Below are 27,252 nucleotides of genomic sequence, written 5' to 3' on the forward strand. Positions count from 1 at the left end.
GTGTTCATGCAGCAGCAAGGCACATGGATTGTCAGGAACTGTCTCCCCAGCCTCCCAACAGGCAGGGAGTGCTCCTTTTAAATAAAGCCTGACAAATGCCATCTTGGGGGCGTCAAGTCCTGGAGCAGCGTCTTCCAAAAAGTATGAAAAGCCCTGGAGGGGAGCCTGGCACAGCCTCCCAGATGACAGTAATTAAAGGCTTTTGCACTCAGGCACTGGGAGCTGCTCCTCTTGCAAATTGGCCTCGATTGAAGAGGAAGAGAATGATTGGGCTGAAGGGGAGTTATGGGGGTGGCAGGCAAAGAAAATACGGAGGTAACTCTCAATTTGTCTTGTGATTTTTTTCCCCTCTTCCTCTCTCCCAAACGGTGTCTGTGTGGGTGGAGGGAGCAGTGCTCCAGCTCCACACAGCCTGGGCTGGCTCTGCCTGAGTGCTCTGGGGAGGTTAAGCTGAAAAGGAGCAGCTCTGCTCTGGTCCTGCCCACGCAGCCCCAGAACATCACCCAGTGTTTCCTGCAGCTGGCCCTGTTCTGGGAAGCTCTCCAGGCTGAGTGGTACCAGGGTCACCCATCCTTTTGCAGAGCTGGAAAAGCAGCTATCTCCTGGCCTGGGTTATTTATAGCAAGGGCCATACCACCATACTCCCTGTAAAGCTGGGGGGTTACAGGTCTTTCCCCTATTTTAATTATAAAGAGGATATTGATAGCTTGTTTAATCCAGGCTTTGCCATGATATGTATTTTAGACCCTTGGATTTTATTAAGTTATCTGAATATATTCAGGTTCAGTGCCAAGCCCTGCATCAGCATGAACAGTTCCTGAAGGGTAGGTGATGGCATTACAGAAATGTGCTCCCTTCCCTTCCTAAAGCTGTGTCCCTCCTCATTCCCACAATCACCAAAGATGTCCCAGTTCTGGTTGGGGTCCTCCATGGAGCAGTTAGTGTTGAAGTATTTTGAGAAATTACTGTGCTGGGAGCATGGATGTTCCAAATCCAACCAGGTGCTTCACCATGCAAGGCCAAGGAACAGGTCCAGAATTCAACCAAGAGCCTTTGACCTCTGAGCCCAGGCCATTAACAGCCAGGCTGTGGCAGGACAGAACAGCTCTTTGGCCATCTGTGAAGGGAAGGTAAACAAAGGGTTGATTTAATGCAACTGTAAAAACCCCAGCAGTGAGTTTTTGAGCAGTCAGTCTTGCTCAAGGAAGCTGCTGGCCCAGTCTGCAAATGGATCCTCTCATCTGGGTCCAGTCCTGCAACTGCCAAGCCCAGTGTCCAGACTCCTTGTGGGAAGAGGAGGAAGCAGGCCATGGTTCTGCATTTGGTGCTTGGTTAATATTTGGCTGAGCTAAGTGGTGAGCTGGGTCTAGTGCAGTAATTGTGTTTTTTATAGAGCAATAACCCTGCAGGGTTACCATGAAATTTGACACAGCTTCTATGAGATGCAGGCTGATACAGAGGCAGGGCAGCAAACCCTTGGCAGGAAAGCACCCCGTTGTGTTGGGGCAAACCTTGAATCACAAAGGTGACCTGACTGAACAAAGACACTTTATCTGCTGCTTCAGGTGAGGTGTGAGGACTGACTGCCCCTGTGCTCTACCACAGCCCATTCCCAGTCCCTGCAGTGGCACTCAGCCACCCTCAATCCTCCCTGGCCTTTCAGAGGGGAAGCTGTTGGCTGGGGGGAGCAGGGTGAGTGAAAGAGGCAAAACCAACCAAGCTGCTCCAGCTGCCTCAGCAGTGGAGGTGGTTCCTGTGTGAGCAGGGCTCACAGCCCTGGCTCATTCAGCACAGCAGTGCTGTGTACCCAGAGCCCCCCACACAGCAGGCTTTGTGCTCTTCAGATCCACTCCAAAAACTACTCAAAGGCCACAGATGATTCCTGAGCTTTGCATCCGGCCTCAAATACTCCACTAAACACCTGTAAAGCAGCTCAGTGGCCAGGCTTGGGAATGTCACAGCAGTGAGCAGCTGTGAATTGCCAGAGGAGCACCTACATGGTGTTGGGGGCGTGACAACACCTCAGTGCCACGCAGCCAAATGGGGTCACACTGGCCTTGAGGGGGGATCAGTGGCACCACGTCCGAGTGGGGCTGAAGGCTCCTTTGGGCAGGGTGTGCTGCTCCTGGTGGTCACACCAGGCTGATGCAGGACCACATCCCTGACTGGTTTTCCTTCAGAAGGTGGAGAAGAGAGCACCCTTTGTCCACCAAACCAGAAGTAAAGCTGGATTCTCTTTCCTCTCCAAAGCACCCAGGTTTGGTCCCTACCCTACTTTGCATTACCAAGTGAGCCACAGCATCTTGCAGCTCCTCTCCATCATCCCCATTCAAACCACCCTGGATCTCAGTTTCAGCCAGGTTCACCAGTGGGTTCAGCTGATTGTATCCTAAAACAGCACAATAAAACCTCCAGAAAATATTTTTTTCATTTCCACATGCTCTGTCACAGCTGCCTGCAAGCCCTGTGTGGTGCTTGGCTGCAAGAAGCTCCCTGGGGCTTACAGGGAAGGGCTGCAGAGGGTGGAAAGAGGGGTCCTTAACCCCCCACCAGTGCAAAAGGCACCTTTGTGGCCCTGCTGCTCCTCTCTGCAGGTTAGGCACTGGTGTGACTCGACAGCAGATGACAGAGGTTAGGACAAGGCCTGGGGTGGCTGGGATGCTGTTGCCATGGAAATCACCCAGTGTCTGGAATAGCAAGAAGGAGAGCAACTCAAAAAGTAATGATCTGTCACATCGATTAAGGGGGAGTTGGAGGGATTTTGTTTGGGGAAAACCTCGTGCTTCAAGTAATGCGAATCCATATGCCACATCTCCCTGTTTGCCTTTCCCTGAAGGGCTCTGTCAACAGGAAATAATCTGATTTGTTTTGACCGGGTGTTTCTCCAGGGAGCACCGACATGGTACCTGCCCATCAGCTGTGCTGCACTGCTCTACCATCCTGGGATGAAAGGCACCAAGTCAATGCAGTATTCATTCACTTCCTCTTCCCTCCTTCATTCATTTCTTCTTCCATTCATCTGCTTCATTCACATTTCCCCAGCACTTTAATGAGCAGTGCTTAGCCCCTGCAGCCTGCAGAGCCTTCCCCTGGTGCTCTGTGCTGCAGATGGCTGGTTGCAGCCTTAGTGATGCTGCAGGGCACTGCAGCTCGGGGTGGTGGAGCAGGGCTGTGTCATGCCCAGCTGGCACTTGGATCTCTAAACCCCCCAAATACCCCCTGGGTTTTGCAGTTCCATCTTTCACATCATGGTGTGATTTCCATGTCACCCAGCTCCTGTCCTCTCCACGGGAGCTGTTGTGGCACCGACACCCATGCCCATGACTGCCCTCCCGGGGGCAGGGGGTGGCTTGGGGGCAGGTGGCACAGCTGGGGAAGCAGGAGAGAGCCCAGCATGGAATGGGCATCACCAGAGAGCTGGTGCCAAGCACTTGGTGCAGGGCCAGAGCCACAAGCACAAACATCCTCGGGGCTGAGTCACTGCCCACCTGCTCTTGCCATGCCTTTGTGGCACTTGAGGAGCATGGGCTGACTTCTTTTTTTCTCTGCCGCGTGTCCTGCTCTCAGAGACCAATTCATCAGGGGCAGGTGGGTAAGAGCCTCTGTGTGAGCTCTGGGCTTAGACCAGGGCAGCAGAGCTGTGGGCCAGCAGACACAGGGCAAGCAGCCAGACCCCCAGTGCGAGCAGCTTGGGCAACAAGAGGGCACAACCACGTGCAGGAGCAGAAGCAGGAACAGCAGGCACCTGCACCAGGCACAGGCTAGCTCCAGGTTTTAGGAATTTTCCTCGGATAAGCATGGCTCAGCCCTCCTGTTGCCCATTCTTGAGCACTCAGGGTGTGGTTGGGGGGAGCAAGCACACCTGTACCTCAATGCCCTTTTTTAACCAGAATCAGGCTTGCATTTTTCCCCCCACTGATATGCAAACATTTCTGAAAAGAAAAAGAAAAAGAAAAAGAAAAAGAAAAAGAAAAAGAAAAAGAAAAAGAAAAAGAAAAAGAAAAAGAAAAAGAAAAAGAAAAAGAAAAAGAAAAAGAAAAGGAGAAAAAGCCTGGGTACCAGCTGGGTAGAAATCCAAGAAAGATTAAAAGAAGAAAACCAATTTTCCTATTCATGATCTCAGCAGTGAAGAACGACCCCTTCCTCCCCCAGCCCCCTCTGGCTGTGAGTGCGGGTGAGCTCTGCTCTCCAAAGAGCCAAGTGAATTTCTGAAATGAAGGAAGCAAACAGAAAACATCCGCTCTCTGTATAATAGAGAAAGCTTTCTCTTTTGTTCCCTGCTTTTTATCAAGTATCTGCTGCCATTATTGTTACTCACTGGGTTATTACCTCCGAGTGGCTACTTCCACCAGCACAAGCTGGTTTATTGTCTGCTCAGAGCAATTATGGATGGGGATAATTCCTGCCATGCTGCTTCATTGTGGAAGGATCCGCTGTGTTCCGTGGCCAAGGTAACTTGAGGTGATTTGTGCTGCTGAGTTACCCATCAAGTTAATTAGGAGTGGGTGGCTGGTGCCTCACTGTATGCTGGGACAGAAGGAGCAGCAGAGGCTGAACCCAGGCATCTTCTCAGTATCCAAAGGAAAGTTTGTTCAGTGGAGCAGACACCAGGTTAGGTTTTTTTCCTAGGACTTATTCATCTTTAGTTGCAGGTTGACAAAATATTGGCCAATGCATCCTCCCTCCAAGGGTGTGGGACCCCTTTGCTCTGTGTGTGCAGAGCTCAGGAGTGTCCCTGCAGGAGGACTGGCAGTCTGGTGGAAGACACTTGCTGTCTGGCTCATTGCTCATCTACAAGGTCATTTATTTCCTCATCCTGTATGGCAAAGAGAAGAGGAGGAAACTGTTCCTTGGTCTGGGCAGGATTCCCCCTTGGGAACTGCCTCACCTGGCTGGTTGGAGAGGCAAAATGAAATGAAAATGCTTCTCTGAAGTCTGCAATCAAGACCTTGTGCTGGGCCTCATGCATCTGTGTAGATCAGAGCCCCAGTGCTGTCGTGCTGCCTCTTTGAACTGGGGGGGAGTTTCACCCCAGGCAGGAACACCTGGATTCATGGCAGAGGGCTCAGCCTGCAGGTTGCAAAAGTACCAGGTTATTTTCATTTCTTTGATACTTGATCTACTATCAAAACAAGTTATTTCTTACTCTTTTACTTCCTAGGAATCCCAACAAACTTGCCACTGGCAAGTACTTTTATTGGTGAGGCACTGCCAAACCCCCCAGGCTGTCCATACACAAAGGGTCATCGCTTGTGCAGCCCCCACAGCTGCAGCAGGGCTTGGCACAGGATTTCTGCTGAAGATGTGAGGGTTTGGTCCTGCAGGAGCAGCTGCATGGGTTTTGCAATGCAGACACTCAGGTTAGTAACAACGTGTTTATACATTCACTCTGTAATAAATAAACACAAAAGTGTGACACTTTTAATCCCTTGCTAAGGCAGTGACAAATGTGTTTTTCCCACAGTTAGTAACCTGTGGATTAGGAAGCCATGGTTTTTATTTATTTTTAATAGCACACCATGAGGACAGATTAGCATGAAACTATAATGCCATCACATGGTTCCCAAATCCTCTGTGCCAAGACCCCATCCGGGTTCAGCACAAGCAGCAATGAGCTTTTCTAAGGAGGTTTGATGATAAGAAGTGCTTTTTCTTGCTGGCTTAGAAACTCTAACAAACAGGGTTGGATTCTTAGAGTTGTATGTGTACAGAGAACATTTCAAAAGGAGATTGTTCAGTTATTTACTCCACTTTTAAGCTTGTCTGGCCTGCACCTGACACAGAGCAGTCCTGCTGGACCCTCTCACCAGAGCTCTCTTGGGTTTGATGCTCAGCTCAAACCCTGGGCCAAGTCAACATTTGCCCATTTCACAGTATTTTCTTCAGCAGAGCATGGCTTCACACTTGCTTTGCTAGTCAGTCCTGGCCCATCTGAGCTCTCAGATATGCCTTCTGCAAGAAACTGATGGTTCAAGCTGATCAGAAAGGACACAAAGATTTCACTCCTGTCACAGGTGGGACCCTGGGAAATGTCATTTGGGAGTCAGGGCACAGTGGAAAGCCACCTCCGTCCTGCTCCTCTGCTCTGCCTCTGGTTCAGTAGTCTCTAAGGGTCTGGAAGTCTGTCTTGAAGTTTCAAAACAATCTTCCTGGTGTCCTCCCTGATTGGTCTGAGCTCCCAGGGCCAAGGGACATGGTGTGTGGCCCTCAGCATCTGGGGTCTGGAGGACAGCTCTGCCTTGCCTCGCGAGGGGGCAGAGAGCAGGCAGGACTGTGGCTCTGCTGATGTCCCTGCTACGTACTCTCCCCATCAGCCATGTCAGACAAGTTCCCCATTTCTGCTCAAAACACTGCCTGGATCAAGGTTGCACAGCTACTCTGACCATTCCAGAGTGCACAAGGCAGCCCTGAACAACTGCACAGGCCTTTTCCCCAGGAAACAAATCTCACCGGCCCAGATTGCTGATGTCAATATGCACGAGGCACTTGGCAGTGCCAAAAAATCCTGAGTAGGCAGAGAGGGATGCGTGGGTCTGGGAGGCATCTGCGATATCAGGAGTACCTGTAGTCAGCCGGTCATTTTGAGCCTCAGGAACATGAACAATTGTCCCGGCCCTTTCGATAGGAAACAAATCTCACCTGCCTAGATTCCAGGTGTCAGTATGCAGGAGGCACTTGGCACTGCCAAACAAGGCTGAGAATGGAGAGGGGAGGACCTGTGTCTGTGAGGCATCTGCGATATCAGGAATGCCAGCACGCAGCCAGCTATTTTCGGCCTCATGCCCTAGAACAACTGTCCAGGCCCATTCCATGGGAAACAAATCTCAGCGGCCCAGATTGCTGCTGTCAGTATGCAGGAGGCACATGGCAGTGCCAAACAAACCTGAGTTGGCATAGGAGACGGCCTGCGTCAGGGAGGCATCTGCGATATCAGAAATGCCAGTAGGCAGCCAGCCATTTTGGGCCTCAGGCTCCTAAACAACTGTCCAGGCCTTTACCCCCAGAAACAAATCTCACCTGCTCAGATTGCTGGTGTCAGTAGACAGGAGGCACTTGGCAATGCCAATCAAGCCTGAGTAGGCAGAGAGGGATGCGTGGGTTTGTGAGGCATCTGTGATATCAGGAATGCCAGCAGGCATCCAGCCATTTTGGGCTTCATACCCCTGAAAAACTGTCCAGGCCCTTACCATGGGAAACAAATCTTACCTGCTCAGATGCCTGGTGTCAGAATGCAGGAAGCACTTGGCAATGCAAAAGAATCCTGAGTAGGCAGAGGTGACAGCCTGTGTCTGTGAGGCATCTGCGATATCAGGAATGCCAGTAGGCAGCCAGCCATTTTGGGCCTCAGGCCCCTGAACAACTGTCCAGGCCTTTTCCCCAGGAAACAAATCTCACCTGCCCAGATTTCTGGTGTCAGTATGCAGGAGGCACTTGGCACTGCCAAGCAATCCTGAGTAAGCAGAGAGGGATGCGTGGGTCTGGGAGGCATCTGCGAAATTAGGAATGCCAGTAGGCAGCCAGACATTTTATGCGTCAGGCCCCTGAACAACTGTCCAGACCCATTCCACGGGAATCAAATCTCACCTGTCCAGATTCCTGGTGTCAGTATGCAGGAGGCACTTGACACTGTCAAATCGGCCTGAGTAGGAAGAGAGGACGGTCAGTGTCGGGGAGGCATCTGCGATATCAGGAATGCCAGTAGGCAGCCGGCCATTTTGAGCCTCAGGCCCCTGAACAATTGTCCAGGCCTTTTCCCCAGGAAACAAATCTCACCTGACCACATTCCTGGTGTCAGTATGCAGGAGGCACTTGGCACGGCCAAAAAAACCTGAGTTGGCAGAGGGGACGGTCTTTGTCTGGGTAGGATCTGCGATATCTGGAGTGCTTGTAGCAGCCAGGCATTTTGGGACTCAGGCCCCTGAACAACTGTCCAGGCCTTTTCCCCATGAAAAAAATATCACCTGCCAAGATTACTGATGACAGTATGCAGGAAGCACTTGGAACTGCCAAACACTCCTGAGTAGGAATAGAGGACGGTCTGTGTCGGGGAGGCATCTGCGACATCAGGAATGCCAGTAGGCAGCCAGCCATTTTGGGCCTCAGGCCCCTGAACAACTGTCCAGGCCTTTTCCCCAGGAAACAAATCTCACCTGCCCAGATTCCTGGTGTCAGTATGCAGGAGGCACTTGGCCCTATCAAACAAGACTGAATGGGCAGAGGGGTTAACCTCTGTCTGGGAGGCATCTGCAATATCAGGAGTGCCAGTAGGCAGCAAGCCATTTTGAGCCTCAGGACCCTGAACAACTGTCCAGGCATTTTCCCCAGGAAACAAATCTCACCTGCCCAGATTTCTGGTGTCAGTATGCAGGAGGCACTTGGCACTGCCAAGCAATCCTGAGTAAGCAGAGAGGGATGCGTGGGTCTGGGAGGCATCTGCGATATCAGGAATGCCAGTAGGCAGCCAGACATTTTATGCGTCAGGCCCCTGAACAACTGTCCAGGCCTTTTCCCCAGGAAACAAATCTCACCTGCCCAGATTCCTGGTGTCAGTATGCAGGAGGCACTTGGCCCTATCAAACAAGACTGAATGGGCAGAGGGGTTAACCTGTGTCTTGGAGGCATCTGCGATATCAGGAATGCCAGTAGGCAGCCAGCAATTTTAGACCTCATGCCCCTGAACAACTATCTAGGCCTTTTCCCTAGGAAACAAATCTCACCTGCCCATATTCCTGGTGTCATTATGAAGGAGGCACTTGGCACTGCCAAACAATCCTGAGCAGGAGGAGAAAGATGCTTGGGCCTGGGAGGCATCTGCGATATCAAGAATGCCAGTAGGCAGCCAGCCATTTTGGGCCTCAGGCCCCTGAACAACTGTCCAGGCCTTTTCCCTAGGAAAAAAATTTCACCTGCCCAGATTCCTGGTGTCAGTAGACAGGAGGCACTTGGCACTGCCAAAAAATCCTGAGTAGACAGAGAAGACAGCCGGTATCTGAGAGGCATCTGCGATATCAGGAATGCAAGTAGGCAGCAGGCCATTTTGAGCCTCAGACCCCTGAACAACTGTCCAGGCCATTTCCCCAGGAAACAAATCTCACCTGCCCAGATTCCTGGTGTCAGTATGCAGGAGGCACTTGGCCCTGTCAAACAAGACTGAATGGGCAGAGGGGTCGACCTGTGTCTGGGAGGCATCTGCACTATCAATAATGCCAGTAGTCAGCCAGCCATTTTGGACCTCAGGCACCTGAACAACGGTCCAGGCCTTTTCCCCAGGAAACAAATCTCACCTGCCCATATTCCTGGTGTCATTATGAAGGAGGCACTTGGCACTGCGAAACAGTCCAGAGCAGGAGGAGAAAGGTGCTTGGGCCTGGGAGGCATCTGCGATATCAGGAGTGCCAGTAGGCAGCCAGCCATTTTGGGCCTCAGGCCCCTGAACAACTGTCCAGGCCTCTTCCCTAGGAAAGAAATTTCACCTGCCCAGATTCCTGGTGTCAGTAGACAGGAGGCACTTGGCCCTGCCAAACAATCCTGATCAGGCAGAGAAGACAGCCTGTGTCTGTGAGGCATCTGCGATATCAGGAATGCCAGTGGGCAGCCATCCATTTTGAGCCTCAGGCCTCTGAACAACTGTCCAGGCCTTTTCCCTAGGAAAAAAATTTCACCTGCCCAGATTCCTGGTGTCAGCATGCAGGAGGCACTTGGCACTGCCAAAAAAGCCTGAGCTGGCAGAGGGGACGGCCTGTGTCTGGGAGGCATCTGCAATATCAGGAGTGCCAGTAGGCAGCGAGCCATTTTGAGCCTCAGGCCCCTGAACAACTGTCCAGGCCTTTTCCCCAGGAAACAAATCTCACCTGCCCAGATTCCTGGTGTCAGTATGCAGGAGGCACTTGGCCCTGTCAAACAAGACTGAATGGGCAGAGGGGTCGACCTTTGTCTGGGAGGCATCTGCACTATCAGTAATGCCAGTAGTCAGCCAGCCATTTTGGACCTCAGGCACCTGACCAACTCTCTAGGCCCTTTGCATGGGAAACAAATCTCACCTGCCCAGATGCCTAGCGTCAGCACGCAGGAGGCACTTGGCACTGCCAAAAAATCCTGAGTAGGCAGAGGTGACAGCCTGTGTCTGTGAGGCATCTGCGATATCAGGAATGCCAGTAGGCAGCCAGCCATTTTGGGCCTCATGCCCCTGAACAACTGTCCAGGCCTTTTCCCCAGGAAACAAATCTCACCTGCCCATATTCCTGGTGTCATTATGAAGGAGGCACTTGGCACTGCCAAACAATCCTGAGCAGGAGGAGAAAGATGCTTGGGCCTGGGAGGCATCTGCGATATCAAGAATGCCAGTAGGCAGCCAGCCATTTTGGGCCTCAGGCCCCTGAACAACTGTCCAGGCCTTTTCCCTAGGAAAAAAATTTCACCTGCCCAGATTCCTGGTGTCAGTATGCAGGAGGCACTTGGCACTGCCAAAAAATCCTGAGTAGACAGAGAAGACAGCCGGTATCTGAGAGGCATCTGCGATATCAGGAATGCAAGTAGGCAGCAGGCCATTTTGAGCCTCAGACCCCTGAACAACTGTCCAGGCCATTTCCCCAGGAAACAAATCTCACCTGCCCAGATTCCTGGTGTCAGTATGCAGGAGGCACTTGGCCCTGTCAAACAAGACTGAATGGGCAGAGGGGTCGACCTGTGTCTGGGAGGCATCTGCACTATCAGTAATGCCAGTAGTCAGCAAGCCATTTTGGACCTCAGGCACCTGACCAACTCTCTAGGCCCTTTGCATGGGAAACAAATCTCACCTGCCCAGATGCCTAGCGTCAGTACGCAGGAGGCACTTGGCACTGCCAAACAATCCTGAGTAGGCAGAGGTGACAGCCTGTGTCTGTGAGGCATCTGCGATATCAGGAATGCCAGTAGGCAGCCAGCCATTTTGGGCCTCAAGCCCCTGAACAACTGTCCAGGCCTTTTCCCCAGGAAACAAATCTCACCTGCCCATATTCCTGGTGTCAGTATGAATAAGGCACTGGGCACTGCCAAACAATCCTGAGCAGGAGGAGAAAGATGCTTGGGCCTGGGAGGCATCTGCGATATCAAGAATGCCAGTAGGCAGCCAGCCATTTTGGGCCTCAGGCCCCTGAACAACTGTCCAGGCCTTTTCCTAGGAAAAATATTTCACCTGCCCAGATTCCTGGTGTCAGTAGACAGGAGGCACTTGGCACTGCCAAAAAATCCTGAGTAGACAGAGAAGACAGCCGGTATCTGAGAGGCATCTGCGATATCAGGAATGCAAGTAGGCAGCAGGCCATCTTGAGCCTCAGACCCCTGAACAACTGTCCAGGCCTTTTCCCCAGGAAACAAATCTCACCTGCCCAGATTCCTGGTGTCAGTATGCAGGAGGCACTTGGACCTGCCAAACAATCCTGATCAGGCAGAGAAGACAGCCTGTGTCTGTGAGGCATCTGCGATATCAGGAATGCCAGTGGGCAGCAATCCATTTTGAGCCTCAGGCCTCTGAACAACTGTCCAGGCCTTTTCCCTAGGAAAAAAATTTCACCTGCCCAGATTCCTGGTGTCAGCATGCAGGAGGCACTTGGCACTGCCAAACAAGCCTGAGCTGGCAGAGGGGACGGCCTGTGTCTGGGAGGCATCTGCAATATCAGGAGTGCCAGTAGGCAGCGAGCCATTTTGAGCCTCAGGCCCCTGAACAACTGTCCAGGCCTTTTCCCCAGGAAACAAATCTCACCTGCCCAGATTCCTGGTGTCAGTATGCAGGAGGCACTTGGCACGGCCAAAAAAACCTGAGTTGGCAGAGGGGACGAGCCTGTGTCTGAGAGGCATCTGCACTATCAGTAATGCCAGTAGTCAGCCAGCCATTTTGGACCTCAGGCACCTGACCAACTCTCTAGGCCCTTTGCATGGGAAACAAATCTCACCTGCCCAGATTCCTGGTGTCAGTATGCATGAGGCACTTGGCACTGCCAAATAATCCTGAGTAGGCAGAGAAATATGCGTGGGTCTGTGAGGCATCTGCGATATCAGGAATGCCAGTAGGCAGCCAGCCATTTTGGGCCTCAAGCCCCTGAACAACTGTCCAGCCCTTTTCCCCAGGAAACAAATTTCACCTGCCCAGATTCCTGGTGTCAGTATGAATAAGGCACTTGGCACTGCCAAACAATCCTGAGCAGGAGGAGAAAGATGCTTGGGTCTGGGAGGCATCTGCGATATCAGGAATGCCAGTAGGCAGCCAGCCATTTTGGGCCTCAGGCCCCTGAACAACTGTCCAGCCCTTTTCCCCAGGAAACAAATTTCACCTGCCCAGATTCCTGGTGTCAGTATGCAGGAGGCACTTGGCACTGCCAAAAAATCCTGAGTAGACAGAGAAGACAGCCTGTGTCTGTGAGGCATCTGCGATATCAGGAATGCCAGTAGGCAGCCAGCCATTTCGGGCCTCAGGCCCCTGAACAACTGTCCAGGCCATTTCCCCAGGAAACAAATCTCACCTGCCCAGATTACTGGTGTCAGTATGCAGGAGGCACTTGGCCCTGTCAAACAAGACTGAATGGGCAGAGGGGTCGACCTGTGTCTGGGAGGCATCTGAGATATCAGGAGTGCCAGTAGGCAGCCGGCCATTTTGGGTCTCAGGCACCTGAACAACTATCTAGGCCCTTTCCATGGGAAACAAATCTCACCTGCCCAGATGCCTAGCGTCAGTATGCAGGAGGCACTTGGCACTGCCAAACAATCCTGATCAGGCAGAGAAGACAGCCTGTTTCTGGGAGGCATCTGCAATATCAGGAATGCCAGTAGGCAGCCAGCCATTTTGAGCCTCAGGCCCCTCAACAACTGTCCAGGCCTTTTCCCCAGGAAACAAATCTCACCTGCCCAGATTCCTGGTGTCAGTATGAAGGAGGCACTTGGCACTGCCAAACAATCCTGAGCAGGAGGAGAAAGATGCTTGGGTCTGGGAGGCATCTGCGATATCAAGAATGCCAGTAGGCAGCCAGCCATTTTGGGCCTCAGGCCCCTGAACAACTGTCCAGGCCTTTTCCCTAGGAAAAAAATTTCACCTGCCCAGATTCCTGGTGTCAGTAGACAGGAGGCACTTGGCACTGCCAAAAAATCCTGAGTAGGCAGAGGTGACAGCCTGTGTCTGTGAGGCATCCGCGATATCAGGAATGCCAGTAGGCAGCCAGCCATTTTGGGCCTCAAGCCCCTGAACAACTGTCCAGGCCTTTTCCCCAGGAAACAAATCTCACCTGCCCATATTCCTGGTGTCAGTATGAAGGAGGCACTTGGCCCCATCAAACAAGACGGAATGGGCAGAGTGGTCGACCTGTGTCTGGGACGCATCTGCAATATCAAGAATGCCAGTAGGCAGCCAGCCATTTTGGACCTTAGGAACTTGAACAACTATCTAGGCCCTTTCCGTGGGAAACAAATCTCACCTGCCCAGATGCCTAGTGTCAGTATGCAGGAGGCACTTGGCACTGCCAAACAATCCTGAGTAGGCAGAGGGGACGGCCTGTGTCTGCGAGGCATCTGCGATATCAGGCATGCCAGTAGGCAGCCAGCCATTTTGGGCCTCAGGCCCCTGAACAACTGTCCAGGCCATTTCCCCATGAAACAAATCTCACCTGCCCATATTTCTGGTGTCAGTATGAAGGAGGCACTTGGCACTGCCAAACAATCCTGAGTAGGCAGAGGTGACAGCCTGTGTCTGTGAGGCATCTGCGATATCAGGAGTGACAGTAGGCATCAAGCCATTTTGGGCCTCAGGCCCCTGAACAATATTCCAGGCCATTTCCCCATGAAAGAAATCTCACCTGCTCAGATTGCTGGTGTCGGTATGCAGGAGGCACTTGGCACTCTTAAATCATCCTGAGTGGGCAGGGGGGGATTTATGGGTCTCCGAGGCATCTGCGATATCAGGAATGCCAGTAGGCAGCCAGCCATTTTGGGCCTCAGGCCCCTGAACAACTGTCCAGGCCTTTTCCGTGGGAAACAAATCTCACCTGCCCAGATTTCTGGTGTCAGTATACAGGAGGCACTTTTAACTCTGCCAAACTATCCTGAATGGGCAGAGAGGGATGCATGGGTCTGGGAGGCATCTGCGATATCAGGAATGGCAGTAGGCAGCCAGCCATTTTGGGCCTCAGGCCCCTGAACCACTTTCCAGGCCTTTTCCCCAGGAAAATAATCTCACCTGCCCATATTGCTGGTGTCAGTATGCAGGAGGCACTTGGCACTGCCAAACAATCCTGAGTAGGCAGAGGACGTTTTTTCTCCACAGGTAACGCAGGGCTTTAGTGGATCATAATATTCCAGGATGACTTGGGAGACACGTGGAACCAACATCCACCTGCCAGCTGAGGATTGGCTCCCTCTGCTTTGAGGCAGTAACATCTCAGGTCCAGACCTGCACCCAGCAGTGGCATCTTGGCAGTGAACTTGAGATCTCCAGCTGATGGAAGACAGTGGAAGTCTCCAGACACTTTTCCTACATAAGGTTGTTGTCTTACATCTCTTTGCCCTCACATTTTTGGCTTCTGGCCTGCCCACTCAGCTTCTTTGCCTTGCCCCCAGCTCCTGAAGCAGCCCCATGGCTGGGCACGCTGCCTGCTGGTACCTCCTGAGTGCCCATCTGTATTCATAGAAATAATCCCATCAGGATCTGATGGCATTTGTAAATATTTGCATTTTGCAAGGAAATACCCTGTTTAAACATAGTTTGATATTAATTCCATCTTCTTTGCGTTCCCCCATCCTTGAGCTCCATTCACCAGCCCTGGCCCCTGAGACAGCTCTGCTGAAAGCAATTATGTCAGTCTGCACTGCACAGGGAATATTTTAAGGCTCTGAAAACAAAGTTTCTTATAGCAAAGCTGCCAAAAGTGTAACCACTGCCATGCTAAAATATCCTCTGCCTCCTACATTTGTAACGTGGGAGTCTTTTATATCCTCTTTACTGTTGCTGAACCATACATTTGTATTGGCAGTAGATGTATATAGACTGGGACCTATTTCAGTGTCATGCAAAAGAGCTCTTAGGTTAAAAGATAGATTACAGCTTACTGGAAAGCTTGAAATTAACTGTGTGATGATGCCACACGAAGATAAAGAACCAGCAATTTTACAGAATTACAATTTCATCCACACGGGCTGAAGGCTTGAACTGTATTAACATCTCCAGAGGTCTCCAGCTGCCAAATTAACTATTGAGGTTTTGGGCAACTAGTTGGAAACAGGAAAAAAAGACCTGATTTAACAGTTTCCAGACAGTTAAAGGACTGTCTAGAAAAGCACTGCCCCCTTCTACACAGTATAGGACTTACCCAAAAAGAAGGCAGCCAAACACAGCCCCTGCTCCAGCCCAGTCTGGTGCAAGGAAGGCACAGACTTCCTTGGCTCTCAGGCACAGTGGCAGGAAAGACTCAGTTGGTCCCTGCTGTGGTTATTATTAATGGCAAACCCATCAATGTCAGAACTTCAGGGGTCAAACTCTGCAGTGCTAACAGACCTCTATAGATTGGAGCAGCAGAGCCAAAGGTGTCCTCGGAGAGCCCAGGATTTCCTTGGGTATCTGGCAGCGGTAGAAAAAGGGTTAATGATGGAAAAACACTTATAGATTTTGGGGAAGAATGAAGGACTTTTTTTCTTAATATATGTATTTTGCTTCACATCTTAGCTCTTGGCACAGCGTCCCCCGCCTCTAATCACACCTTATAACTGCAGTTTAAATCAAAACCCACAAGGCTGGACCAGTTGGATCCAGTTTCTATTAAGCCATTTGAGCTGTGACTGAGCAGACTTGCTGTCACCAAGCCAGTCCCCTGCCTGTGCCTCCACATAAAGAGGCTCCCGCGGCAGCCGCTGCTCGGGGCAGGGGAATCCATGAAATCCCGGCTCGGGAAGCATCCCCTGCACCGGCCCTCTCCTCCCCACTCTGCAGGCACCCGGCTGGTGAGGGATGGACCAGCACGGGAAGAGGCTCTGGCTGGGTTGTGGAACACACCTGAAAAACTTTGGCCATTTCATAGGTCCACAAGGGAAAAAAAAATAAATTAAAAATTTAAATTTAAATCACAAGTTAAAGCAAAATGCCGGTTTTGTCCCTCCCTGTAATTTGTTGGGTCATTCATGCCCTGAAGAGGCTGCTGGTGGTTTTGCTGGGCAGGGCACAGCCCAGCACGGGCGGGTGTGCAGCTGCACGGGATGAAATCCCACCCTCTCCCCGGGGCATCGCTTCTCCAGCAGGCCGTGGGCTTGAGCCACAGCTGATGGCATTGCCTGGGACCTCTTCTGCTCTCTGCTGGGGCCAGCGAGGGAGCTGCTCTCCTGGTTTATAGACCTCAAGAGAAAGTCACCGTCTGCTCCCTAACGTGGCACAGCCAGTGATGCGTGCAAGGCTGTGGAGGAAACAGTCCCCAGCACAACCCCATCCACCTCTGCCCTGCTGCTCTGAGAACCCTGGAACACAGGCTAGAAGGATGGAGGAGAGCAGTGCCTTGGCATCACTGGGTTCTGGTTTAACTCCTACTTGCAGCCATTTTTCCTCCATTTCGGAGGAAAAATAACACAAGCCACAAAAATCCAAGCCAGTCTCTGAAGTCAGATGTGTTTGAAAGTGGAATTACAGCTGTGACAGAAAAGGAGTGTATTTACTAGCACTTCCTGCCTTCTAAACCGGTCTTTTAAAAAGCTCTGGTTTGGGTGGGAAGTTTGTTTGGGTGAAATTATTGAGGAGGGAATTGGAATTATTAATGGAATTTTTTTTTTTCTTTCCCTTCATATGTCACTGCACTGCTCAAGACAGCCACAGACTCCAAACTGTGAATCCCTGCTCCCGGACTCTGAGCTCCCAAGGTTGATTTTACCACTTCAATAATAAGGGTGAGTGGAGAGGAATCCATCTCCAGAGCCACGTTACTGCTTCACACACGGCTGCAGCAGGCAACGGCGCCCGGCTCTCCCAGCACAGACAGCTACAATGAATGACCCAGGAGGCCCTGGTAAAAATTATTTGAGTTAATTAATTGAGCATCTGTGGCATGGCTATTTTCTCTGCGTGCCCTGGCTCTTAGTCCTCATTTCTGGGGGGAGAAAGTGCCACTGAACCAATTTATTGGCAGTGCTGGCTCTCTGAGGCAGAGGTTGTCACCCTCAGTGTCCCGGAGGCTCTGAATACTCATTGCAGGTGCCTGAGCCTCCCCTGGGACTGGGCACTGTTTGACCTTGTGGCAAGGGTTTCTATGTGCAGAGAACAGGGAGAAGGAAATATTCTGGAGGGTTTCTATGCTAATGTTCACTGAGAGATGTCAATGCCTTCCCTCCAACTGCTGCCAGCCCAGGATGGGGCATGGTGCTGAGGGCACCTGTGTGGGGTAGGGCAGACTCGGTGCACAATGTGCCTCAAGACCCTTCAAAAATTGTGTAAACCCAGTTCTTCAATTTCCTTTTGTTATGTGCAGCAGGTTAGGTCCTGCTCTGGAAGTCATTGAGTTGTGGATCAGCCATGGACCTGATGAAGCACTGCTGCTGGCCCGTGGAAGGGTTTTATTTTTCAGCCAACACATACAGGAAAGAATAAGGTTTTATTTTCTTAGCCATCACTTTTTGCAGCCTGTGTCAAGCTAACAATGGCTGGGTATTTCTCTGAGGTTGTAAAATAAGCTCATTCACTTTTTCATTTCTCTCTATTTGTTGTAAGAAAAATCTACTGAGCTTCTCATAGCTTTTGAGGTGGAGTCTGTGGCACGGCACCAGCAGCCAAGCACTGCTCTGGTCAAACATGAGGGCAATGCCATTTGTGTTCCCTCAGCCACATGGATGCAGGGAAAGGGAAATGTCAGTGGGAGCCTTTTGTGAGCTCCTCCTCACCAAGGGGAGCCTCCCTCCCTCCCTCCCTGCTGCCTTTGCTGTAGCTCTGTAATTTCCACCATGGAGAGTGCAGGGAGTAGTGGCCACCTTCCCACTGAGTCAGAGCTGAATCTCTGCCCCACACTGAGCACAGGGGGCCCAGGGCTGCTGGAGATGCTGCTTTGGTGGTGGTGGAAGCTCAGTCTGCATCAGTGTGGGGATGGATGGGAGATATTGTCCCTTGGCACCTAGTGGTGGCCTGTTGTTGTGTGGCATTGAGGTACAGGAGAAGCTGTGGGGGAGATGATAAGTGACATCTGAGTCTTTGGAAGGGAGGCAGCCAAAGATTCACCTGACTCCCTGAGAGGGGGCTTGGTGGAAGAGTTTGGATGCTATCCCAAAACTGGTGACAGGAGACCAGTGATGGCAATATTGCCAGCATGGCTGTGGGACAAGGACAGCAGCACTGCAAATAGCTTTACCTGCCAGGAGCAAAATGCTTCCTACTTTAGGAAGTATAGCCAAGCATTGGGAAAATCTTGCAGGATTTTCAGGGAAAATGTGGTTGAGTATGTGGCCATCTTGGAGAGCCCCAGGGACAGCAGTTTTGTACCTACAGCTGCAGGAAGAGGTGGGCACACAATGACACAGGACTGGGTCCACTTTAGTCCAAATGTCAGAGTTCATTAGCAACATTGAAATCCTGGTGGCTAGACATAGCTGAAAATCAGACCTCACTAAAAATTAGATGAACCCATGGGGAGTTGGACTTTCCAGTTTGAGGAGATATTTTATCTTGACTCATCTGGGCTTAACCCATGGGCACATCCCAGTTTGCTGACAGCCAGGTCTGGCCTGAGCTGTTTGGCCTGGAGGTGCAGTCCACAAGTAGGAATCACATATGGGGAGGGAGAAGGACACACAGAAATGGTTGAGGAAAGAAATCTCTCCTATCTTTTCAGCAGGTTTGAGGTCTATTCTTTGGTGTGTTTTGCTGGTCCAAAAGCAGAGCAGCCTCCTGTCCTTAATTCCTCCCCAGTTCTCCCATCACAGCATGACCAGTATGAATGCCAGCAGCTGGAAGACTGAAATAGCAGCTACCATTGCTTAGGCCCCACTGATTTGTCCTGTGGTTTTTCCATGTCCTTTAATCTCCAGTAAATAATCCCTCACTTCCTTGTGGTCTTTCTAATTCCATGCTCTGTGCTGGTGCTTCCTGTAAACAGCAGAGCTGGTGGCCCATGCGTGGCCACCACCATGTAATTGAGGCTCTCCCCTGCTGTGCAAAGGGCATGTGACAGGGCTGTTTGTCAGGCTGGATGGGGCTGTGTCCAGGGGCTAAATAATAGAAATAATAGAAATGCCAGATTCTCCTCTTCACCAAGCCAGGAGAAGTCAGGGCTGGTTCTGATGAGGCCATTGGATCACACAGGTGTAAAACCAGCACGTGTCAGAACATCAGACACTCAATGAATTGCTTCCTTTTTTCTGGCACCATAATTTCCAGCCTCTAGAAATCATGATTGGGCCAGTACTTGAAAGAAAAGCTGGGCTAAATTATAGGCAATGAGGTCCCTGCAGCACATGTTTGACCTGGTACTTGGTCTCTGGTGCAGGAGCTATGTCCCATGCAGAAGCTGTGCCCAGACCTTGCTCAGCCCCTCTAACTGCCACATCTGTGGCCAAAAATTTTGGGTGGAGTACTAAAACAAAAGGAAAGATTAAAGGTCGGTGCTGAATGAAGGCCCTTCCTGATGCTGGATTGTTGTCTTAGATAGCAAAGGTTCTAGCATCATCATAGTATGAGGATTTCATATTATCAGAGTTTCTTACCTTCTTGATGTTCCTCACAGGCAGCTCCTCTACACACTGACTGTTCCAGGTCCTTGTAGTAATCTGACTCTCCTCACTCCTCTTTCCTTACTCTTATATAGCACTAGTTCTTATTGATTACAGGTGTGGCCTGTTTAGATCAGGCCCACCTCCAATCTTCAGCAACTGAAACAGCTGCAACTCACTGGGGGACAAGATCACCCTCTACATTGGATCCTTTGCACTCTTGTAGATAAGAGGGTTCCAGACCCTCCAGGGACAGCAAGAGAGGCTGAAATGGGATTTTTCTGATCAAAATGTCTTCAGCCTCTCTGCTGGGGCAGGAGCTGTAAGATTTGTATATTAAATACATATCCTCAAACCTAAGAGCATCCAACCTGGTGGATCCCAGAGGGTTGTGACAAGAGCTGGGCTGAACTTTTTGGGTGGCACAGCTTTTCCTCCTGTCTGAAATCTCCCCTCTCTGGCTTTCTGTTGACCAATGGATCCCTCCACAGATACCTGAGCATTCAGCAAACTATTTCTGCAGAGACTTCTCTGCTCCCAACAGATCTTGGGCTCTCACCTGTGTCTGTCCTGGCCATCCTGCTGCAGGGGGCATCTGCACATGCCTGGCTGGGAGATGACAGTGTGAGAGTGTTTATGGAGGTGCTGGTGCAGTCAGATAGGTGCAATTCTGCCAGCCATGATAACATTTGCAACTTGCAATGTCAGTGCTGAGGTATTTACACAACCATGGGAGGGATCCTCCAACCCTTTCCACGTGCTCTTTTCCAGCACAGCTGCTTCCAGGAATCTCCAGGTTTCAATCTGTTGGCTATTTCAACCAAGTCCAAATTTATTTATTTTCTTTTCATAAGCTCCCAGCAGCCAAGCTGTGACAGCCAAGGGAATCCTGCTCAGTCTTTCAGCATTAATGTCTCAGTTATCAGAGCACTGCCTTCTTCCACACAGGGGTTGAATGTGTGTGTGTGTTGGAACTCCTTGAAGTATTTTCAGAGCTGAAGTGTAAGCAGGAACTCCGTTTGGAGTGGCATTGGAGGTGCTCAGAAAAATGCTGTGAGGTAAAGTCCATCCTTATTTGATGCCATTTAATGTCTGTCACCTTGTTCAGAAGGGGACAGTCAATAGCAAATATGCAACAGAGCTGAGTTTTCCCTTTAATGCTAGTGAACAGCTGTATCTCACCATGGTGCTTATAGCCCAGGAATTGCATGGATGCTGCAGCTGGCTCCTGTGCTGAAGGCCCATCCTACTCCTCACACTCTGGCGTTGGCTCAAGGCAGTCAGGAGGGCTGGTGCAAGGCAGCAGGTTGGAAATTTGGGGTTCTGGCTGCTCACACAGCTCCAGAATGACTGATTGTTTGCAGGAGCAATCCCAGAGCATCCCATGGAGATCAGATGGGGAATACAGTTTCCTTGCCCCATGGAGGACTGGGAATTGCTGGTTTTTTTATTGCCACCTTCCCCTTGCAAAGTAGAGGCCACATTGTCACCAGGCTGGGCTGTTTTGGCTGCAGCCTTATGCACAATTAGACTAAAGCAAAGCTCCTAGGAGCTGTTTGATGGTTCACTGAGCCCTCCCACAAGTGTCCCAGGTGGGGATGAAACTCACCCATCCTGTCTGCATTTCTGCCTGTGCTCCTGGGTCTCCCTGGCCTCGGGCTGACCACGTGCCTCCCCCACTGGGTTTGCTCTCACAATGGGGATGTGAGAAGCCTCCAGAGGAACAGAAAGGCTTTGCCCAGGCAGCAGTAGGAGCCCTTCAAACCTGCAGCCAATAATCGTTGCCTGGAGCTGGTCCCTTTGGCTCCAGGCACTGCTGAATTTGCTAGTGGAGAAAACCACTGCTTTGGATCAAAGCACTGTTAAAGGAGACTTCACAAAAGTGAATAGCTCGTGGTCAAGAAGAGCTGCCAGACTCCTGCTTTCTCAGTAGCTAATAAAAGTGCTTTTTAACACAATTAATGTGATGTCCTGCTAAAGACCGAGGGAAATTGGAATTGAGACATTTGTATTTTGACAGACTTTGTGGAAAACTTCTGTTCAGACTGGTAGGAATGAAACCAATAAATTTCTGAAGAAACTTTCTGAATTGAGCCTTCAAGATAATAGATAGGCTGTTCTGACTGTGGATAAATAAACTCTGTTTTTATAAGTGCCCAAAGACCTTCAGGATGACGAAGTGGAACATACTTCAAGTCTCCAAAGATGGGAAGTGGCTTCTGAGTCAAATGCCCTCCCGTGCCAGGACTCGTATTTTAGACTGAGATCACTCTTTTGTGACTTGTTGACAGGTTTTTTGTTGTACTTTGAAAAAAAAAAAAAAAGGAAAAGGGAAATGTCCCAGGCTGAAAATAGCAGTGAAACATTCCCCAACTGGCCAACCTGTTCTTCAAGAAAACTTCCCAGGGAACATAAAGCTCCAGCTGCAGCCCCAAAAACACTGGCTAAGAAATGGCACCTTAAGTAATGATTACAGTGGAAAAAACTTATTTTGGGTTACTACAGCCCCTGCCTGAGCATTGCTCATCTCTTATTTTGTGGTGCAGGTGATCACCTGCAGAAGGAAGATTTGGTTCCCACCAGGAAATGCTTAGAGGGTGGATTCTGAGCATGGGAAACTTAAATCAATCCCCTTTTGCCTCTCTCTCTCATGAAGAGCAGCTCTCCTTGCAATTCCTGCCCTCCCTGGCAGCCATCCCAAAGACAGGTGGTAGAAAGGCTGGATCAGAGCTTATGGCATTCTGGAAAATCAGGGCAGGTCTCTGCATCTGTGCAAGGCACAGATGAACTCTGCAATGAACCCAAAGGAGATGCAAGCAGGGCCATGGGTGGTGAGCAACATGGAACCCTTAGCACCACGCTTTGCTTGCTTTGTCCCTCCAGCTGCCTGCTGATGGGAACTGCTGGATGCCTTGGCCAGCAAGATATGCTTTATTTGAAACAAAGATAAAGTCAGTGGTGAAGGAAAAAAGAGATGTCACAAATTCAGAGTGGAGCCCAAACCAGGCTGATGGGCTCTGAATAGGTTCCTGCAGTGGCCACAGGATGGTCCTGACAGATTGGTGGGAGCCCAGAGCAATGTGCCTCAGGATCAAACACCAGTGCAATGGCCAAGGAGCAGAGGCTCAGAGAAGAGGCACCAGCACATTCTCAGAGCTGGCTCAACAGAGGAATTCTGTTCCTCTGGTTTCAGAGAGAAAATGAAGGGAGAGCAGGTCAGGGCTTGTGATGTGCAAAGGTGATGGAAATGGGGGAGTAACGGGATTTAGGAGGTAAAGTCTTATCAGGGGGCAGGAAATGGGCACCAAATGAATCCAGCCAGTGATAAGGGCTCTACTATTTAAAAATCGTTACCCAGGGAAGTAACTTTGCAAAGCTTATGCTGATCCTCCTCTTCTGAGAATGTTTTTGATCACGACTGGTCCCTCCCCACCGAAGCAGATTCTCCGTTTCATGTGGAAATGAATTCAGGTCTGAGTTGCCCCAGGGATGAGCCTGGATGGCTGCAGCAACCCACCCTGCCTTGGAGCCTGGATTAGGGAAAGGCAGCTTGTCCTTGCCAAGGAGCCGAGGGGGATCAGAGAAGGGTTTCAAGACGGTGCTGAGGATTTGATTCATGTGCAGAAGATTTCCCGGGAGCGGCCAGACGGCAGCATCCCTGCGGGTCGGCACTGGGCAGGTGCCCAGGCGCTGTCTTTAGCCCTCCTGGCTCTGGCTGCAGGGGGTGGGGAGGGCAGAGGGCGGCTTTTTTCTAGCAGGGGAAAAAAAAATCAATCTGCTTTCAGTTCAGCAGCTCACACTCGGGCTGGCTGCAAGAAACGTGTGCTCTGCCGCCAGAGACACCGCAGTTGCTACAGCAACTGCAGAGCGAGGAGACACCCTGCCTCTGCCACCCTCCGCTCCCCCAAAATAGGGCAGAGCAGGGAAAGTGATGGTGGGGAGGCAGAGGAGCTGGTAGGGACGACCCTGGGCAGCCGCGGCTGCTCCGCGCTCTGCTCCCAGCCCGCCACGGCCGGCGCCCGGGCACCGCTGTGTTCCCATCGGTCCTGACAAGCACTTGCTTTCCAGGTCATTAAGATTCCATTCAGCACATCTGCAACCCGGGACGCCCTGGCAGAGCACGATCGCATCGCAGCCAGCCCACCCCACGCACCGCATGCAGCGGGCCGGGGATGCGCTGCCGGGGATGTTGCGGGGAGGGCCGCAGCGAGGGGGAGCAATGGGAGGATAAAACCGAGCTGTGCTGCCATCTCATTACTATTTAAATCGGGCTCTGTGTGGTTCCCAGCACTGTGCCATCCTGCTTCCATAAAAGCTCATGGTTTCCCCTGGTGCTGCTCTCTTAAATATTTAATGACAGGAGGAAGAGCTGTTTTAAGAAACACTTCAGTGCTTCCACCCGAACAGAAGGTTGTTTCAGGTGGCCAGAGCAGGCAAGAAAAACCTTTAGCTGTTAATTTTTCAGGACTCTGCAGCAATTGAAGGGGTGGCAGCAAGATGACGCAGACCTGGGGGGAAAAGAGAAATCTTCTACGTGTCTGGAGAGAGCAAGGACTCCTGAGGTCTGTCCTGCATCCTCTTCCTGACTACCTGTCAGCGTGGTTTGATGTCTTATGCTAAAACACTTAAATAAGGCTATAGTTTTGGAGCTCTAGTGAAAAACATTTGAAGTTCACCTGCCTCCCATCTTAGCCAGGCACTCTGCCCTCCCCATCCCCTCTGGACGTATCAGATTTGCTGAGTGCCAAGGATATTTGAAGGTGTCCACCTGGCAGAGACTTCCTAAGGATTTATTTGGGTTCATGAAGTGTTTGAAAAGCCTGAGTAAAACTGCTCTGGAAGGAAATGTGTTTTAATGCAAGCCAAATCATAAATCAGGCCATCCCTTACACAAGTGAGACTAGACTGATATGAGAGGGGAGGGCAGTGCTTCTCCTTCCCTGGCAGTTCTGTGTCCCAGTGCATCACTCCTGTGTGGACCAGCTCCGTTATTCTGGTACTCAGCTGTCAGGGGGTGAGATGGCAGCAGGGCTAATGGAAGTGTTGCCATAACCCCTATTATTTTCTTAATAAAGCCCATTTTGTCATAGGGATGCAGCTGGTATCAGGCTGAAATCAGTGCCCCTGAGCAGCGTTTCCAGAACAGGTTGGGCACAAGCACTATTTAAAGCAGTCAGGTGTCCCAGGCACAGCCCCTGGGGTGGCCTGCACCTCACTGTTCCTTGGTGGGAACTGGAACTCTGCACCAAACCGGTTTGCCAGTGCCAGTCCCTTCCCCTGCAGCCATGGTGCAATTAGGTTTTCATTTGAATTATGTAAAAAGGATGGTGTCAGTCACTTCTCTGCACTGATTTTGTGGAAAGGCAGCTCTGTAATTTATGTCTTAAGTATCCAAGGACAGTGTTTGTGGAACTTTCTGTTGCTGCCACCCAGGATGAGAAGCAGCCTTCCAAGAGAGACAGGGTGGGTGCAGTGGGCCCAAAAAGGTGCAGGGAGCACACCAACAGGTGTTTGCATTAGTGGTTTCAATGGAGACAGGATTTCTTAATTAGCAAGACCTTCTGAAAAGATCCTGGTACAGAACCACGGCTAAAATCAATCAGCAGACAAAGCCAAGTGGATTTCTGTACATCTAAAGGCAGGAAAAGAAATAGCACGAGATCCTCTCAGTGCTGCAGAGAGGAGGATTTTACTGCTGCTGAGCAAAGCCTGTATGCAGCATCTCTGCTTCCCGGAAAGGTGGGATGACCCAGTGGCTGGAGCAGGTAATGCATCCAAAAGAAAGCAGGGAGGGCTGGGAAAGGGCAGCCCTAGTTTTGTGGAGGGTGGTTAATTCTCTCCCAACGAAGCACTTTGAGATGTGCTACAAGAGTGCTGGGGATTACTGGTTTGTGTTTCTCGCCACCAGGTCCCTGGGTTAGAGAGGCAGGAAGTGAAGGTAGGGCTGGGAGCCCCAAGCTCTGCCTCCAGCCCTGCCTCTGCAGCATGGCAAGCCTTTTCCTAAAGGTGTGGAAAGGGATTGTATGCAAGTTCTTTCCAAAACCCCCAAATCAGACTGCTAGCCAGGGTTTTAACCCTGCTTAGAGGGCAGAACACACAGAACCTGGCAGGATCAGGCCCTGCTTGTCTCTTTATCCCTCGCCAGCTCTGCTTGAGCAATAACCTACATTTTTTGCTTTGCAGAAAGAACATTTTGGATTACATTGCTGCAAATGAGAGGTTTCAGTCATGGTATGGGATGAGCTGCAGGTAAGCAGTGGGTTTAATGTCAGCTTTTTTGGCAGCTTCTTTATTCTCTCTCCACTTTGCACAAACAAACCATCTCTGCAAGGAAGTTAATTTTCCTTTTCAGCCACAGCATTTGTCAACATGGCTTCCCAATAATCCTCCCCCTGCAGATAAAGATGAGCTGGCAGCCACACTGGAGCCCTCACCTCAAGCCTGCTGCCCACTGGTTCATTAAGGGATTTTCCCTCCTCTTGCAGGGCAGAAGTTGTGCCCACATGAAGGATCCTAAATCTCAGTGTGACACTCAGCTACCCTTAACTCCATCCCAATCAGCCCTGTGCAATTAAGGTGCCAGGGAACAAAACTCCAAGCCCCAGAGTGTGTGGGATGTAGGGCCCTTATGCCTTCATTAGGCAATCTGGGGCATCATCCACCAAAATCCAGTCCAGAGTATTGGGAGGGAAAGAGAAACTTCAAATCACTTGGGCTGCCTCTGTCCTTTCCATTCTTTTTGGCCTTGAAAGGCTCTCAGACCAAAGTCTCACTGTATATTAAAAACAACTGCCACAAAACCCTTCAGATCAAAGCCTGACATGGGCCAGGCTGCACACCCTGTGGGTTGCCAGCACAGGACCCTGCCCAGAATTCACACTGCCCCAGTTTAACCAGTGAAGGCAGAGAAGGAGCTGACTGTGCCAGGGAAGCAGCACCTACTTACCCAGCCCCACAGCCAACTGTTCCCCTTCGGTGCCTGCTGCTTTGGAAGACTTTAACTTGCAGCCACCTTAACTGCTTCATTTCTGCTATTTTGCACTATCCCACTCCCAGCAGCATCACCAAACCCTCCAGCAGTGTGAAGGCGGGTGAGCTGAGATGCCCCTGCTGCAGAGCTAAACAACATCAGGGCTCATTTTACTGCTTAGAAATCTGCAAGGAATCAAGCAGGTCGATGAATAATCCAGTTTAAAAATCACAACAGAGGGGCTGGGTAACTGTATACAACACTGGCCTAAATTCATACATCAAGTGACAAAGTGTAATGAAAAATTAAAGGGCCCTGCTTGGCACAAATTGGGTGCTGCATGATTTGAATCCCGGGAAGCTTCATGTGGAGCAGCTCTGCCCGTGTCCCTCGTGCCTGCGCAGAAATGGTGCAGGGGTTCAGACAACCTGCACAGGTATCAATTTTTTTTTCCCTCAGCTTGTGGCTGTTCAAGCTCAGCAGTGCTAAAACGTGATGTGGGCTGGCAGAGGACACGTGCAGCCCATGGGGTGAACTGCAACCTGAACAGCTCTCCCAGCAGCTGGGGCTCCGTGTCCTTCTAGTAATAA

The 27,252-nt window shown here is 50.8% G+C and overlaps 1 long non-coding RNA gene across 2 annotated transcripts in view; it reads left to right on the plus strand.

Annotated features, from left to right (window-relative positions):
* LOC127060080 (uncharacterized) overlaps window positions 1-26,046 on the plus strand; it is a 38,684-nt gene extending 12,638 nt beyond the window's left edge. Inside the window, exons 2-3 of one of the 2 annotated variants that reach the window (XR_007778659.1) lie at window positions 16,811-17,006; window positions 25,876-26,046. This is a non-coding gene — a long non-coding RNA (uncharacterized LOC127060080). The remainder of the gene's footprint in view (window positions 1-16,810; window positions 17,007-25,875) is intronic. The other variant, XR_007778658.1, reaches the window with a different exon arrangement.
* Window positions 26,047-27,252: the final 1,206 nt, after the last annotated feature.

Source organism: Serinus canaria, chromosome 12, assembly GCF_022539315.1.
Source record: "Serinus canaria isolate serCan28SL12 chromosome 12, serCan2020, whole genome shotgun sequence".
Lineage (NCBI taxonomy): Eukaryota > Metazoa > Chordata > Aves > Passeriformes > Fringillidae > Serinus > Serinus canaria.